This window comes from Panthera leo, chromosome A2 (assembly GCF_018350215.1).
Source record: "Panthera leo isolate Ple1 chromosome A2, P.leo_Ple1_pat1.1, whole genome shotgun sequence".
Lineage (NCBI taxonomy): Eukaryota > Metazoa > Chordata > Mammalia > Carnivora > Felidae > Panthera > Panthera leo.
Window position 1 is genome coordinate 109,313,066 of NC_056680.1, and position 16,601 is coordinate 109,329,666.

Sequence of the window (16,601 nt, forward strand, 5' to 3'; positions counted from 1 at the left end):
TAAAAAAACTGACCTGGGAAAAACATAAAGACATAATTGACATTGGCTGCACACAGTAAATCTATCAACTTAAAATTTATAGAAAAATCCATTAGGCCAGGAGAACTGAATCTTATAGGAATCATGGCCATAATGAAGAAAGCTCTGTGAGCCACTTAGGAGTCATTTTGAGTATATATTTTTAAGTAAAAAAAGCAAAGTTCAAAAGGACAGTATATGTAGAACTCTTCCTATTTTGTAAGAAAATATCTAGTTTTTGCTTATACGAAACACAGGAAAGGTAGATCAGCTAACAAAAATAGTTACCAGCAGCAGTAGATAGGAATGGTGTACAGGAGATACAGGAAGAGCAAAACTATTCTGAGTGTAAATTAATTTTTAGTTTTGACTTATATAAACATATAAAACATTTTACATATCCAATAAACAAAATTAAATCAGAAATGATAGAAAAAGTAAATTCTAAAATTAAATATAATGAGAAACTATCCTAAAAGTATATGTAATTAATAACATAATCATACAGAGAACATAAGTCATTCGTGTAATTAGAACACAGTATTGTGGGATATATTCTGGGAACAAAAAAATGCAAAGCAATCTTTTTTAAAAAATGTTTTGTTTATTTTTGAGAGAAGGAGAGAGAGAGAGAAAGGGAGAGAAAGGAGAGAGCACAAGCAGGGAAGGTGCAGAGAGAGGGACAGAGGATCCGAAGCAGGCATTGTGCTGACAGCAGCAAACCTGACGTGGGGCTCAAACTCAGGAACCATGAGATCGTGAGCTGAGCCAAAGTCAAACACTCACCCTCTCAACTGACTGAGCCACCCAGGTGTCCCCAAAATACAAAGTAATCTTAAACTACTCAGTAGTTTTTAAAAAAAATGACATGGGTTAAAACAATATGATGGATAAATCAAACTACTTAAACTACTTTGTTGCTATTGGTGTTGTAATTCGGAAATATTGTACTTTGGAATAAAGGAGTAAATATAGGAGATGTTGTTAGGAACCAGTAGTTTCACTGCAGAGAGAAGAGATATAAAATGGAATGGCAGAAAGCAGGGAAAACTCATGTGTTGTTGAACTGAATTGGATGTAACAATACAATTTTTTTTTAATTATCCTAGCTTTATCCATTGAAAAGTCCTAGATCATGATTTCCAAATACAACCTCCAGTGAAAGGGAACCAACGACCATTTGGAGATATAACTGATTTCAGGGCTGGGATGAATCTGGAACAACTCAGTGTACCAGAAAGCAAGGAGGTGCTCAAACATCAGTAGGACACTGACTTTTGAAGTGGTGCTCTCTGGCTAATTTGGAACAATGTTGGCATCAAAAAGAGTAATGATGGTCATGGATTTTTATCACATCAAATGTTTCTCAGTGTGGGATCTTCTGCAGTACAACCTTCGTAGACTCTTGAAAGGAATCAGTGTCATGAAAAACAGAGGGAAACAGTGGGATTGCTCCAGATTGAGAGAGACTCAGGAGAACGCAGTGAAGACTTGGAGAGGCAAGTATCTAAAGGACATGCAAACAAGGGCGCCTGGGTGGCTCAGTCAGTTAGGCATCCAACTTCAGCTCAGGTCATGATCTCATGGCTCGTGAGTTCAAGCCCTGCATCGGGCTCTGTGCTGACAGTTCAGAGAGCCTGGAGCCTGCTTCAGATTCTGTCTCCCGATTCTGTCTCCCTCTCTCTCTGCCCCTCCTCAGCTTGTGTGCACACTCTCTCTCTCTTTCAAAATAAATAAGTAAACTTAAAAAAAAATAAAGGACATACAAACAGACACAAAGGAATTAGCCCAATATAAAAAAAGAAATCACAAATGCACAAAAAGGGAAAACCACAAAACTTCTCAAGGTTACCACGTTTACATTAGTCTGCTTATGGTGGAAATAAAGCAATATTCTCTTATAATTGACATACTAACAAAGGTTGTGACATATATTCCAGTATTTGCACTGTGAAAGTTAAGGCTAAATTTGCTTTTGCAAGGGACTTTAGATTTATGCAAATGTCCACATTTTCTTTGTGTTTTTTAGGATCTGAAACAAACAGAGTGACCCAGTTACTTTTGTCTATCTTAGAGGGCAAAGTGCCCCAGACTGTGATGGCGTAGGTGAGGTACAACAACAGAAGACTGTCCATTTTGCTTTCTTTCACAAGGGAAACAATAGCCATGTGTGAGGTGGGAAGCTGAATCAAACTCAGACCCCAAAAATGAAAACAACAAAAAACTACACAGGACCAGTTGGGACAATTTGAAAAAATTCAGTATGAACTTTATGTTAGTTGATGCTACTGAATTCATGTTGGTTGAATCATTTCCCCCTTATTAAGATCATTTGTTTTATTCTCCCTCCAACTTTTCTGTGGGCAAAGACATCTTCGTAAATTAAAAAATTTAAAGAAATAATGCCCCCAAAACCCTACAATGGCAATGGGTAAAAAAAAAAAATGACATGGGTTAAAACAATATGATGGATAAATCAAATTTTTGTTGGGGCACTTGCGTGGCTCAGTTGATTAAGCATTTGACTTCAGCTCAGGTCATGATCTCACGGTTCATGAGTTCCAGCCCTGCGTCGGGCTCTGTGCTGACAGCTCAGAGGCTGGAGCCTGTCTCCAATTCTGTGTCTGCCTCTCTCTCTGCCCCTCCCCTGCTCACAGTCTGTTTCTCTCTCTCTCTCAAAGATAAACAAAAATTTTAAAAAACTTTTTTGTTGTTGTAAATTTTCTATAGAAGGGAACTGATCCTGGTGACTATAATTCAAAAAAAGAAAAGTAGTAAGAAAAGTCAGAAAGAATTTTCAGCATGTTAAATAAAAAAAAATTTGATCACATAATTAAATTGAAAGAAGTTTGTGAAAAGTTTTCAATATTGGTCCAATTCCATTAATATGTAGCCATCAACCATTTGTTAAGACATCTTGACTGTCAAATGAGGGTGGGGAAGCCTCCAAACGTGAACATGTTAGTTTGGTCAAAATGGCTGGTAGGGAAGAAGTATTCTAAACTCATCCCAGGGATTTGGCAAATGCTATCTTTTAAAAATCTGTGCCTTGGGGAATTGGAATCGCTAGGTCAGGTGGCTATGGTTAGGCAATGAGTGCGAAATCAATTTGGGAGAAGCAGAGAGGAGCCTGGAAGATGTGGCTCACCAGAAGGTACTGGAGAAAAGACCCACTCATTGAGTTTCCCTTAATCCCCGGGAAGAGGAAGTCAGCATGGGTCAGCTGCTCACCAGTTTCCACACAAGCAGTTTCAGGATTCCTCCTCATACAGCAGGTTCCTATACTTTCAAGTACTAGTCTCATTCAACCCTATGACTGGGGAGAGACGGACAAACCATTATCTTCACTTTACAGAGGAGGAGACTGAGACTCTTAGAAGTTGCGAAACCTGTCCCCAGCTAGCAAAATGAAGCAAGTCTCCATCCTGTTATCCCTTTAACTGGAATCTGCTTTAAAATGTAACATGAGTTGGGGCGCCTGGGTGTCTTGGTCGGTTAAGCGTCCGACTTCAGCTAAGGTCATGATCTTGCGGTCCGCTGAGTTCGAGCCCCACGTCGAGCTCTGTGCTGACAGCTCAGAGCCTGGAACCTGTTTCAGACTCTGTATCTCCCTCTCTCTTTGCCCCTCCCCTATTCATGCTCTGTCTCTCTCTGTCTCAAAAATAAACAAACGTTAAAAAAAAATTTTTTTTTTTTTAATGTAACATGGGAGACCTCAGGATAAAAAGATCTTCAGCATTATACTAGACTCTGCATTCTGTACTTAATGCTGATTAAATTAAAGATATAGGTCTTTCTGTAAAAAAAATTGATTCGTGCTTTTATTTTCCAGTGGTCACTAAGAAGTGGAGAAATTGAGATTCTGATTTGCTGTTTAATAATTACTAATAATACTGGATCAAGTAGTTAATCCTTATCACTGTTCTAAAAAGACACAGAACAACAGAGATCTGCCAGCCATTTGATAAATGATTTAACTAACTAGAAAATTATGGGTGAGTCCACATAAAGTCCACAACAGCTTTTGTATAACTTAAGCTTAAATGAAAAGTGGAAAGAAATATTCTGTGCTGGACCATAATGTGCAGTTGTTCGTACTTATAAATTACCCTCAGGTCACCACAGAGAAGAGAGGAGAAATTTAATAATGGCACTGAATAATATTTGCCTAATGGTGCCATTCCTATCAGTTACAAAATCATTTAAAACCACGGTACACTGTGCTGTGGGAAATCAAAATGTAGAGAAATCACATCAGCTTCTACAGTTTGAACTAGGATCTCAGTGCAGTGCATGTGCGTGCATGTGTGTGTTTGAGTGTGGGTGAGTGTGTGTGTGTGTGTGTGTGTGTGTGTGTGTGTGTGTGTGTGTGTGTTTAATGGGACAGGGAGGGTCTGGAGGAGTAGGAGGATGAGGGATGGGGGCGCCATACGAAAAGAAGCCCATCACTTCAAAGAGGCGGCTGGTGGTGAGCAGGTGGGGGGCTCTCTAGGGAAGGTACAGGGACAGTTACTGTGCTGGAATGCACATGTGGCAGAGCAGCAAATGAGGGGGGCTGGAAGATCAAAAGGAAACCTGAAAATCACAGGTCACTCCCAATCTGTACCTCTCAACTAGGATTACGGCGTCAGGCATTTGAAAGGGAGTGCCTGATCTTTACAAGGTCAAGAGCCACACACTCGGTGAGTCTGTAATGGATCTGATTCAGCTAGTTTGGTTACTGCCAAATACAGAATACATTCCGGCCCAAGAAACTCAGGTAGCTCCCAAAGCCCTTTAAAGTTTGCAGAGACAACCTGCTTTTTCCAGGCTTCCATGGGCTCTTTTGAAGTATCTCCAGGAGCTAAACAGCCTTTCCAGAAGGACTCATTTAGCAATGCTCATGAAGAGTGATGAATGCTCTCCAGATTGGCCCTTTTTTGTTCCTCCAGTGTTACCATCCTGGTAGAAAGAGGACGACCTCCCACCATTATGCTCTAGGACAGAATCACAAGGATGCAGTGGTGCTATTTATAACGACATCCAGTTTCAATATGTCACTCTTTAAACCCTAGTCTTTTTCCTAGGAGACAGAGAGACAGAGAGACAGAGACAGAGACAGAGAGAGACTATGTTTCTAGGTTTATTTAGATTGAATTTCCCATATGCAATTTTAGCAGAATTAAGTCCACGAATAGCCTACCATATGCACGTCTGTGGTTATGGCAGAGGACCTGGTGGGGAATGTTCCCTTACACATTATGAAAGCAAAATAATCTAGTCATTGATTCTGTTAATGCACTTTGTTAATACAAGTGATTCTTTATGGCCCTTTGTGTTAGTAGCAAAGGCTTTTCCTTTTGATAGCCCCTAGCTGGTCTAATAAGGATGTACACAATTCATGAAAAATGTGGACTAGTTTAAATTATCTTAAAAGCTGGCTTAAGGATTAAAAAGTCAGTCAAATGTTTTGTTCATGTATATCTTATAGATCCCATTTCCAAAATTAATTTTTTTTTTTTTATTTCTACTGCTTTTCTTTAACTAAACACATTGAAAACATCTGCGAAATGCAGTCACGGTTTTGGTTCCTTGGAGGAAAGACCCGCTAGGCTAGAAACAATCCATTTTTTTTCTAACTGTAATCACACTGGGATGGGTAATATAAGCCACCATTACTCAGACCTTTTCCTCCTCAGCTGGTGCTAAAAAATCTGGACAGCTCAGATAAAAGTAGACTTTGCTCTGTGGATAATATGTGGGTTTTATTACATTTCATATCTCATCTTGCACGGTTCAGTGTGTCCATCAGCACAATTGCACAAAATAACAAATCCAGTTCGATAAATGTTTAAGTCATGTTCACTCTGCTTGGGTACCTAGAAATGTTAGCTTATTTGATTTAATTACAAAGAGCAAATCAATAAAACACTATCACCAGAAAATTTCAAGCTATGCATGCTCAATAAATTTATTCATTTAGTTTCCAGAAAACATGCCAAATCCTAGGGCAGAAAACTCAGATTACTTGATTTTATTTGATTAAAACTGAAGTAGAACCAATAGGGAGAAAACATCAATCATTTGTAGTGAAAACCCACCAGGGAAGCAGCTCCCACAATAATGTGGTTTGCCACTGGATAATGTTTAAGATTCATTATTTGAAAAGCCAGGTCTTTAGAGACAACAGGGGCTGAAAAAAATCAATTCAATTGACAAAGGTCTCTACTTCTGAAATGCACGTGTTATTCACTTTTTAGGATTTTTAGCAAGGGAAATCATAATAATGAGAAATCATTACCCAATAGATGGGTCAGATGGTTCAACCTGGGGAGGGGTGTGACAGGGACAATGAATCCAGCTGCATGGGGACAGGTGTAGGCAGGCAGCGCTACCAGCAGTGATAGTCTAAGCAGATCGTCCTGTGGCAGAATTTTGGCTGTGCTTTACCTGTCATGGTTTCTGCCTGAGTTGTTTTTCCAGCTTTCCCGTAGATGCTGGCGGCCTAGCTAGACTTTTAATGGATTCAATTTCTGCTTAAGTTAGCCACGTTTTTATCGTTGTTTGCAACCAAGAATCCTAAAAGTACAAAATATGATACCGGAAGAGGACGTATGGCAAATAAGGGAATGTAAAACGTGGATTTGTGTGAATGCAAAATATAGGGAAGAAATAAATGAGAACCCAACTCATGTTCCTAGCTTGGAAATTGGCAACTTTGTTCAGGAGGTTGTGAAACAGCTGACAAAACAGTCAGTCGTTTCTATCTTGTGGTGCCAGGGCTGTTGTATAAAGAGAAACAGAAAGATGTATGATATTGGAACATATTACATAGGACTAGTTCTCAGAAAAAAAAAAAAAAGGAAAGAAAGAAATCTGGGCAGATGGTAGCCTATTTGAAAGCAGAGAGCTTGAACATGATTCAACTGCTGAATTCACCAAATTCTAGACTTCCTCTTATCTGAGTTAATACATTTCCTTAATGCTATACCAGCTGGAGTTGTCAGCTACTTTCCATCAAATCCATCTTTTTTTTTTTTAAGTTTATTTATTTATTTTGAGAGAGAGAATGGAGGAAGGACAGAGAGAGAGGAAGAGAGAAAATCCAAAGCAGGGTCCCAAGCAGACTCTCAGCACAGAGCCCTATGTGGGGCTCAAACTCAAGAACCATGAGATCATGCCCTGAGCCAAAACCGAGTCAGAAGCTTAACCAACTGAGCCACCCAGGTGCCCCTCCATCAAATCCATCTTAATGGTGCACCAAGACAGTTGGGTCCCCATCTGCTCTGGAGAAGAATGAGCACCTGCTACATGTCCTGTTTGCTACATTGGGGCCAAAGATGGCCTCTCTTATGGGTCTCTCTACATACAGTGTTAACTAAATGTTATCTTGATTCATGGTGAGAGGCCAGGCATTCAAGAGCTGTACTGCCCAGGCACACATCACCCCCTGTATCAGGACTCATACTTGCTATTTCAGATTCTCCTGGCCCCACCTGTCTCCAGGACCCCTAGCCACTTGTTTTCCATTAGCTTTCACTGCACAAGCCCACAGGACCTGGCTTCAAGCCCACAGCACATGTGTCTTCACTGTCCCCAGGTTTTCTATTGCTGCTGAAACATGAGAAGCCAGGAATCTTCTTAATGATCAATTGTGTGCACCCTGGCTCTATGGAGTTAATATCCCCTGAGGAATTAATACCTTGGAGGGGTAAATCTTTAACCGATGGGGAATGGGCATTGTCAGATAAATTTTTTCTTCACTCTCTCCCTCAGAAAGACTTTCCTAATATTCAGTAGTTCAAATGGCTCCCAGAAAATGGCCCTGAGAGGTAGAGCCATCAGTTGCTCTGGAGAACTAGCACAAGCCCTCCCTATCATGCACTCCCTCAGACCTGTCCTCTCTCCTCTGCCTCATTTCCTATTTCCCTCATTCTCTCTTCCCTGGGTTTGAACTTTCTAATGATGAATTCAAAACATAAGCTTTTGATGGATCTATTTTCCACAAAATCGGGGCTAAAATTCACCCAATATTTAAAACGACATCACTTTTTTTCAATCATCCTTCTAGATCTTAGCCTTGGCCCCTAACTTGACCCTAAGCTTAAAATGTTACTGTAATCAAGCTGAATCCGTCAGCTTTATATTGAAGGTTTACATGTATCGAATAATTCAGGGGACAGTCTGGGAGACAAAGTGGTATTTGTTTGGGGTCAGATTCCAAAAGAGCCTACTTCATCTGCCAACACTCTCCACATTCAGCCTTGGTAAACTCCTCATTATCAGGCTGTACCCCACATGCCCTTCAGCAACATGAAAACTTTGTATATGTGTTACCAATGCTTGGAAAGCCCTTTACTGTTCATAAAACTTCTTTGCCAGTGTTGCATACACAAGTATTTTGACTAATTTCTCTCAGGGTTCCTGATGGCTTCCAATTCCCACCCAAAGAAAGACTCTGACCTTTGAAGTTAGTATTAGCCTTTGGAACCCAATGATCTTATTTTTCTTTATTCATTAAATACTGTAAATATAAATATAGTCTCCATTGGACTTATAGTGACAGATTTCATCACTGGAAGACACTGTGCCTCCTAGAGCTTCTTAATCTTTTCCACCAGTTCAGATAACCAATCTGTAAGTACATCCACTATCACTTTCTCTCCCCGTAACTTCTCTTTTCCCAAGAGTACTGAATATAAACAATAGAGTAACTAAAAGTTTTTTATTACTTACTTGTTTTTTAATATAGGCACCTCCTGTCATTAGGAGAGGCAAAGTCAGACTTAAAGCAAAATTGCTTCTGTTTAAAATAGGTTTCCCATAGCTGAAGCACATCGGTTAATGTAAAAAGCCTCTCCTCGCCGAAACTGGTCTCAGTGAGGCTCTAATGGGGCTTCTGCGGTTCTGTAATTATCTGCTACGTCCAACACACAATCAGGATGCGTCTGACTGAAATCCAAAGAACACGCACTTTTCACCGGACCTTACTTACACATTTCTGAGCCCAACTATTACCATCAATGATGTGTCAACAGATCTGAATTTAGAGGAAGAATCAATATTGCGTTCCCAAATGACAGAGATTAACAAAGACATTGTTCTCTCCAACAAATATTTGGACTAAATGGCTTCTTTCTAGCCAATAAGTTGATGCTCCAAGTTTCTGCTGGAAATCATGTGTCTCCAAATAGAAATTTCTGTCTATTTACAGAAAATAATCAGATACAGAAAGAGTTTAATTACTCCTATAAGACAACAAATCTCTGGTAATCAGTCCAAGAATTCAAGGAGTGGTATGACAAAATGCTTTTTAAAAAATGATTGCCTCAATTTAATAGCTCAATTTTGAAAAGTGAGAGGAAGAAACTTATAAAATAGAAATTGCACAGAGGAATGTTTTAAAAAATCAAGATCCTAGGATTTAGAGGGGCAGAAAAACCCCATAGATGACGTTGGCTGTGCTTTCAACCATTCACTCTGTATATTTCCTGGGTCTGAGGAAAGTGGTGATCTTTAGACCCCAGCCTCAAACCCCATCCTCAGAGCCCTCCTGCTTAGAAGCCAGACATCAGGCTCAGACCACACAGCAGGCAGCTTTCTTGAGAATATAGCTTTCCTCTCAAGTGCATAGCAATACCTATTCCAGATTTGGCTGTTGAAAGGATTAAATAAAATCCAAACACATAAAACAATCATCCCAGAGCCTGGTGAAAAGCAATTGTCCAACAAATCATAATTATTTTTGTCATTATTGTTATGGAAAATCACATGGGCTTACAGTGTTTTCTTTCAGATAATGTCCTCATTGCTACTCTTTCCTGACCCTCCCTGTACAGTTTTGGTGTCATTTGCCTCACATTCTCTATTTATATGGAACTAAGATTATTCTGTTCTGGTCTTTCAAAGGTAACATAAAGTTAAATGTTTTGACTCAAGTCTTTCTGATGGGCCAATGCAGGAGATATACTAGTACTTAATAATATATGCTAATCCAGTGTTTCTCAATGCAGATATGGAACATTCTGGAAAAATGTAGACACATTTTTGGTTTTCCCAGTGACTGAGGAACTATTGGTATTTAATGTGAGACCAGGGATGCTAGAAGTCCAACATTACCAAAAATTGTACCACATTCCTCCAAACATCCAAATACTTCTCCAGACATTAATGTAGATGAGAAAAACATATGTTATACCCACTTACAAACATCTGAGTCGAGACCCTATGGCTATTTTAGATACAAACACAAAGTATATATGAACATACTGTTTTGAAAACTCAGAGACTCAGAATAGAGGTTAATTACCAACTGGAATGGTAATATTTCATTATTTTCAAAACTAATAGGTCTGGATTGAGACAAACCATCTTAGCCCTGCAAATGTGCATGTGTACTTTTTTTTTTTTTTAATTGAGGAAACAACCAGCAAGATCAACGGAACATTTTACAAGAAACACACTAACAGAGTGGACAAAATAGACTTATCTTTGTAAGAGTTAATAAAGATGTTTGAAAACTATAAATATTGCCACTTCAAGTGCTTAAAAATCTTCTAATCAGAAAGATCATCAAATAACACAAATGATCACAGATGGGATAAGGCACCCAATGTTGGAGAAAGGTGACAGTTATGTGACAAAGGGAAAAAAAAAATCTAAACAAAATAATTTATTGCCTTCCATTTAAGAATTATACTGGTTTCAGAATAACCATTAAAGGGTGCCTGGGTGGCTCAGTAGATTAAACGTCCAACTTTGGATCAAGTCATGATCTCACTGTTTGTGGGTTTGAGCCCCGCGTTTGGCTCTGTGCTGACAGTTCGGAGACTGGACCCTGCTTCAGATTCTCTGTCTCCCTGTCTCTCTGCCCCTCCCCTGCTTGCATTCTTTCTGTCTTTCAAAAGTGAATAAACATTTAAAAAATTTTTTGGGGCGCCTGGGTGGCTCAGTCGGTTAAGCCTCCGACTTCAGCTCAGGTCACGATCTCACGGTCCGTGAGTTTGAGCCCCGCGTCGGGCTCTGGGCTGATGGCTCAGAGCCTGGAGCCTGCTTCCGATTCTGTGTCTCCCTCTCTCTCTTCCCCTCCTCCGCTTGCACTCTGTCTCTCTCAAAAATAAATTAAAACACATTATATACAAAAATAAGAATAACCATTAAAATGGTAAAAGATAGGGGCACCTGGGTGGCTCAGTCGGGTGAGCGTCTGACTTCAGTTCAGGTCATGATCTGTGAATTCAAGCCCCGCATCGGGCTCTGTGCTGACAGCTCAGAGCCTGGAGCGTGCTTCAGATTCTGTGTCTCCCTCTCTCTCTCTGCCCCATCCTCGCTCATGCTCTGTCTCTCTCTGTCTCAAAAATAAATAAAAACATTAAAAAAATAAAAATAAAATAAAATGGTAAAAGATGGCAAAATTCAGTCATTTAATAAACAACAATCAAAAGAACATATATCTCCCATGACAAGGAGATCTTACATGTAGGTAACAGTGTTAAGGAGAAAAAGTACTCAAGGGAATGATTTTTTCTAAATTACTGGCAATGGATAAAAAAAGTTGTCAGTGTTTGAAGTCTTTACCTTTTTAACAGGCAAAGTATTACCTTCCCCAATCTACTTACTTATACAAAAGGTAAAGTTGCAACTATAACTAGTTAGTAACACAATATGAAAAGATAAACTGAAGCATATTTTAAAAATTTTAAGAGTTTGAGAAAAAAAATCCATTTGAATTGGGCAGCATCCAATCTAGCTTAAGAAAGGAGCTCTGAGGAGCTATACAAAATGAAAAAAAATGTTTATAACCAGCAGGGAGTGGGAACAAGGAACTTATATGAGGCCAAAAAAAAAAAAAAAAAAAGGTTCATTATTGCAAAGTTATTTTCCTCTAGCGAATATTTGTCTATTGGGCAGATTAGCTAACTAGTGCTGATCAGACAATTCCTGATTGGTTTAAGATTCTATTTCAGGGAGAGCTGAATTTATAGTTAAATCTCAGGTGATGTGAGGCTTAGCATAAGCAACTTCATTTGGGGCCTGTGTCTTGAATTCTTTAGCAATAGATTTATAGGAACTTAAAAGAAGTAGCAACAAATATTTTAGCAATTCATTATATTATTCCTTGGCAATTAATTGCCAAGAACCGTAGTAAGAGACTTGATAGATCAGTATATGCTATTAGGTCAATTCATAAAATTAAGAGTGATCCCTTTTTTTTTTTTTAATGTTTATTTTTGAGAGAGACAGAGACAGAATGCGAGTGGGTTAGGGGCAGAGAGAGAGGGAGACACAGAAACCGAAACAGGCTCCAGGCTGTGAGCTGTCAGCACAGAGCCCAACGCGGGGCTCGAACTCACGAGCTGTGAGATCATGACCTGAGCCTAAGTCGGCCGCTCAACCGACTGAGTCACCCAGGCTCCCCAAGAGTGATCCCTTAAATGACAGATTATTTTGTAAAATGTTCAACGATATAAAGAAGAATTTGTGTATCTTATACTACAAAAGGAAGTTGACCCTCCAAAGAAAATTATTTGTTTTGTTTTGTTTTTGTTTTAATATTTGATAGCATTGTTGAATACTATTTTTGATTTTTATTTTATCAAATGAAATATTAAGCAATAAAACTTAAAATATAAAATTACACAAAACTCTCTAAAATATCCTTAAAAGCTTAAATGAAATCCTTCTTAAACTGGAAGGAAATGAGATCATTAAAGTAAAAGAAAACTTAATGAGAGTTAATAGACAATTTAAATAATTTTAAAGCAAGCCTGCCCACAGAATTTTCAGAGTTTCTGTTTTAACAGCAACTAAAAACTGATTGGTTTAAACCATTGATTTGAAAATTGACTCCCAATTGGAAGCTGTTAAAAAGATATGATAATAAAACTTAAGGATCTAAAACGATCTTTACAGTATCATTTTCTGTGATTTATTCATTTAACAAAAGAAGTGGAACATGTTAGCCAGTATTTTCAGGAAGAATTAACTGAGCTAAAAATCGACTTTGAGAGTAAAGCATGATTTAACTAGAGGTAACTACAAAGGAATTGGATCCATTAAGACTTTTATACTCCCTGGAAAGATTTAAATTATAACCTCTGGAAGATTTAAATTACTTGTTTAGAGCATTTTCAAGTACGTATTCGGTTGGAAAAGGAATCTCTGTTAAAGGGAAGCTGTTGCAAAATATTAAAGCAACAGTGCATTGTAATGGAAGGGAAAGCGTACTCCAGTTTCTATAGATTACAACAAAATATGAAATTAACAGATATACGTAAATTGCTGGGATGTCCCTGAGTTTTACTGATGATTGTTTTTAAAATGTGTTATGCTACTGTCGTGCTCTTTAAAATTTTTGAAGCATAATGATAAGCAATCTAACTTGTAAAAATTATACTTGCAAATTATTGATCTTTGCGTTGTCTGTTGTCTTTCAGTCTCACTCTGATACTGGGGCCATAAGTCCGGGCCACACTACTTCTCTAACGTTGCTGTACCTCCATTTCCTTTCCAATGCATCCTCTGTCCCCCATGACTTATCTAAAGCCACCCTCTTCAGGGCCTTTCATCCCCCCATTTGTTAAGTACTACAATATGTTTCCCTAACAGAAAAATACGTTTAAAAAATATAACCAATACTCCATTATCACACGTAAAACTAGGGCTATGGTATTTGGTCAAATTTGATAATTTTGCTACTCAAGTATTCTGTAACACCGTGGGCTCGGTTTTGACACTTGTTCTATTGTTACTGAGAGAGGTATATTCCAACTCCAGCTAGAATTGTACATTTGCCCACTTTTGTGATTTATCATGCCAATTTGGATTCATCTATTTGAAGCAGGGGCTACTAGATGCATACAAATTAAACATTATACTGATGTACTGATTACTGTCGCCATCATAAAGTGTTCCTCTCTATTTGAAGAAACACTTTTATCGAAGCCTGCTTTATCTGACACACACAAAGCTCCACCAGCCCTATTTTTCTCTTGGTTCAAGTTTGCATGGTTTATCTTTTTCGTCTGTTTACTTTCATTCTTCCTTTTTCTTTTAACTATTTCTTGAATACAGATGTTTTGTTTTTAATCTAGTCTGACAATTCTTGACTTTTCATTGAATTCCATTTATATTTAATGTAACGTGTGTATTTAAGTTTGATTCTACCCCTTTTTTTTTTCTTATTTGGTCCATTTGTCTTATATGTTACCTTTCTTCCTTTTCTTTTTGCCCTCCTTTGTATTCGTCAACTACTTCTGTCATTTCATGTCCCCCCTTTATTATTTATTATATATTGTTTTTCTCTGCTGTTAGGAGTTACTAGAGATGATAACATGCATCCCTGGCTTAACTACTTTTACCTGTTCAGTACTTTTAACAGCTTAGGAACCTTACAACCCCATGACTCAATTATTCACTTTCCTGCCTTTCGTCCTGTAATTCTCAAGTATTTTCATCCTTCCTGTTTTAAGCCTTTAGAATGTTGTTCTTACATGCTGTAACTGATTATTTAGACTTACCCATGCATTTAGCCTTTCCATTACTTGCCAATCCTTTTTGCACTTCCGTGCATTCACCTGGGATGATTTTTCTTCTTCCTGAAAATTCACTTTGGATATTTCTTTTAGCATGAGTCTAGTAGTAGTGGCAAACTTTCTTTATTTTATTGCAAATACATTTATTTTGCTTTTTTTTTTAGTCTTTAGAACAGTTTAGGTTTTTTTTTTACCTTTTTTATTCAAGTATAATAAACAGAGTGTTATATTAATTTTAGGTGTACAAAGATTTAACATTTCTATACATTGTTCAGCACTCATCAAGATAAGTGTATTCTTTTCCCTTTTATCTATTTCACCCATCCCCCTACCTACCTCCCCTCAGGCAACCACTAGTTTGTTCTCTGTGTTTTAGAGTCCGGTTATTTTATTTGTCTCTTTGTTTTGTTTCTTAAACTGGACATATGAGTGAAATAATATGGTAATTGTTTTTCCTTGACTGACTTATTTCACTTAGCATTATGCCCGCTAGGTCCATTCATGTTGCTGCAAATAGCAAGATCTCACTGCCTTTTATGCATCTCTTTATGCATTCATCTGTGGATGGAGACTTGAGTCACTTCCATAACTTGGCTATTGTAACTGATGCTGCAATATATCTTTCTGAATAAGTGTTTTTGTTTTCTTCAGGTAAATACCAAATAGTGGAATCACTGGATCATATGATACTACTATTTTGAATTTTTTAAAGCAACTCCCTATTGTTTTCCACAGTGGTTTCACCAGTTTGCATTCCCGTGAACAGTGCATGACGTTCCTTTTCTCCATATCCTCACCAATACTTATTCCTTGTGTTTTCAATTTTAACCATTCTGACAGGTGTCGAGTGATATCTCATTGTAGTTTTGATTAGCATTTCCCTGATAATTAGTGATGTTGAGTATCTTCTCATGTGTCTGTTGGCCATCTGCATATTTTCTTTGGAAAAATGCCTGTTCAGGTCCTCTGCTCATTTTTAATTGGATTATTTGTTTTTTAGGTGTTGAATTGTATAAGTTATTTATATTATTTTGGGCATTAATTCCTTATTGGATACATGATTTGCAAATGTCTTAGCCCATTCAATAGATTGACTTTTTGTTTTGATGATGGTTTCCTTCACTGTGCAAAAGCTTTTCATTTGGTGTAATACTAATAGCTTATTTTTGCTTTTGTTCCCCTTGCCTAATGAGACATATTTAGAAAAATGTTTCTGCAACCGATGTCAAAGAAATTATTGCATATGTTTTCTTCTAGGAATTTTATGGTTTCAGGTCCCACACTTAGGTCTTTAATCCATTTTGAGTGAATTTTTGTGCATGGTGTAAGAAAATGGTCCAATTTCATTCTTTTGCATGCTGCTGTCCAGTTTTTACAGCATTATTTGTTGAAGAGACTGTGTTTTCCCCATTGGATATACTTGCACTCTTTTTTGCAGATTGACCACATAAGCATGGGTTTATCTTTGTTTTGTTTGCAAATATCTTTATTTTGCATTAATTTTTGAAAGACCTATCCAATGGATATATAGTTCCCAGTTGGCATTCCTTTTAGGACTTTAAAGCTGTTAGCACATTGTCTTCTGACTTCTACCATTTCTATGAGAATTCAGCTTCTTGTTACTCCTGTGAAGGTAATGTATTTTTTCTGTTGGCTTCTTTTAATATTTTCTCTTAGTATGTGATTTTTAATAGTTTTACTAGGATGTGCTGAGGTGTGATTTCTTTATATTTATCCTACTTGAGGTTTATAGAGCTTTTTCAATATATGGCTTAATGTATTTTTATCTGTTTCAGAGAATTCTCAGTGTATTTCAAATCTTTTCAAATATTTGCTTTTGTCCCATTCCATTCTATATTTTGGAGACTACTACTACATGTATGTTGGACTTTTTCACCAGGTCGTGTATTTTCCTTTTTTTTCCCCTCTTCATCTGTATATTTTCTTCCAATTTACCTTTCCATTCACTAGTCCTGTGATATATCTAATCCATTAAACTCAGACCTAGAGTTACTTTTAAGTACTTGAATTTTTATGTTATTTTCTATATATTTTAGTGTTTGATGAAAT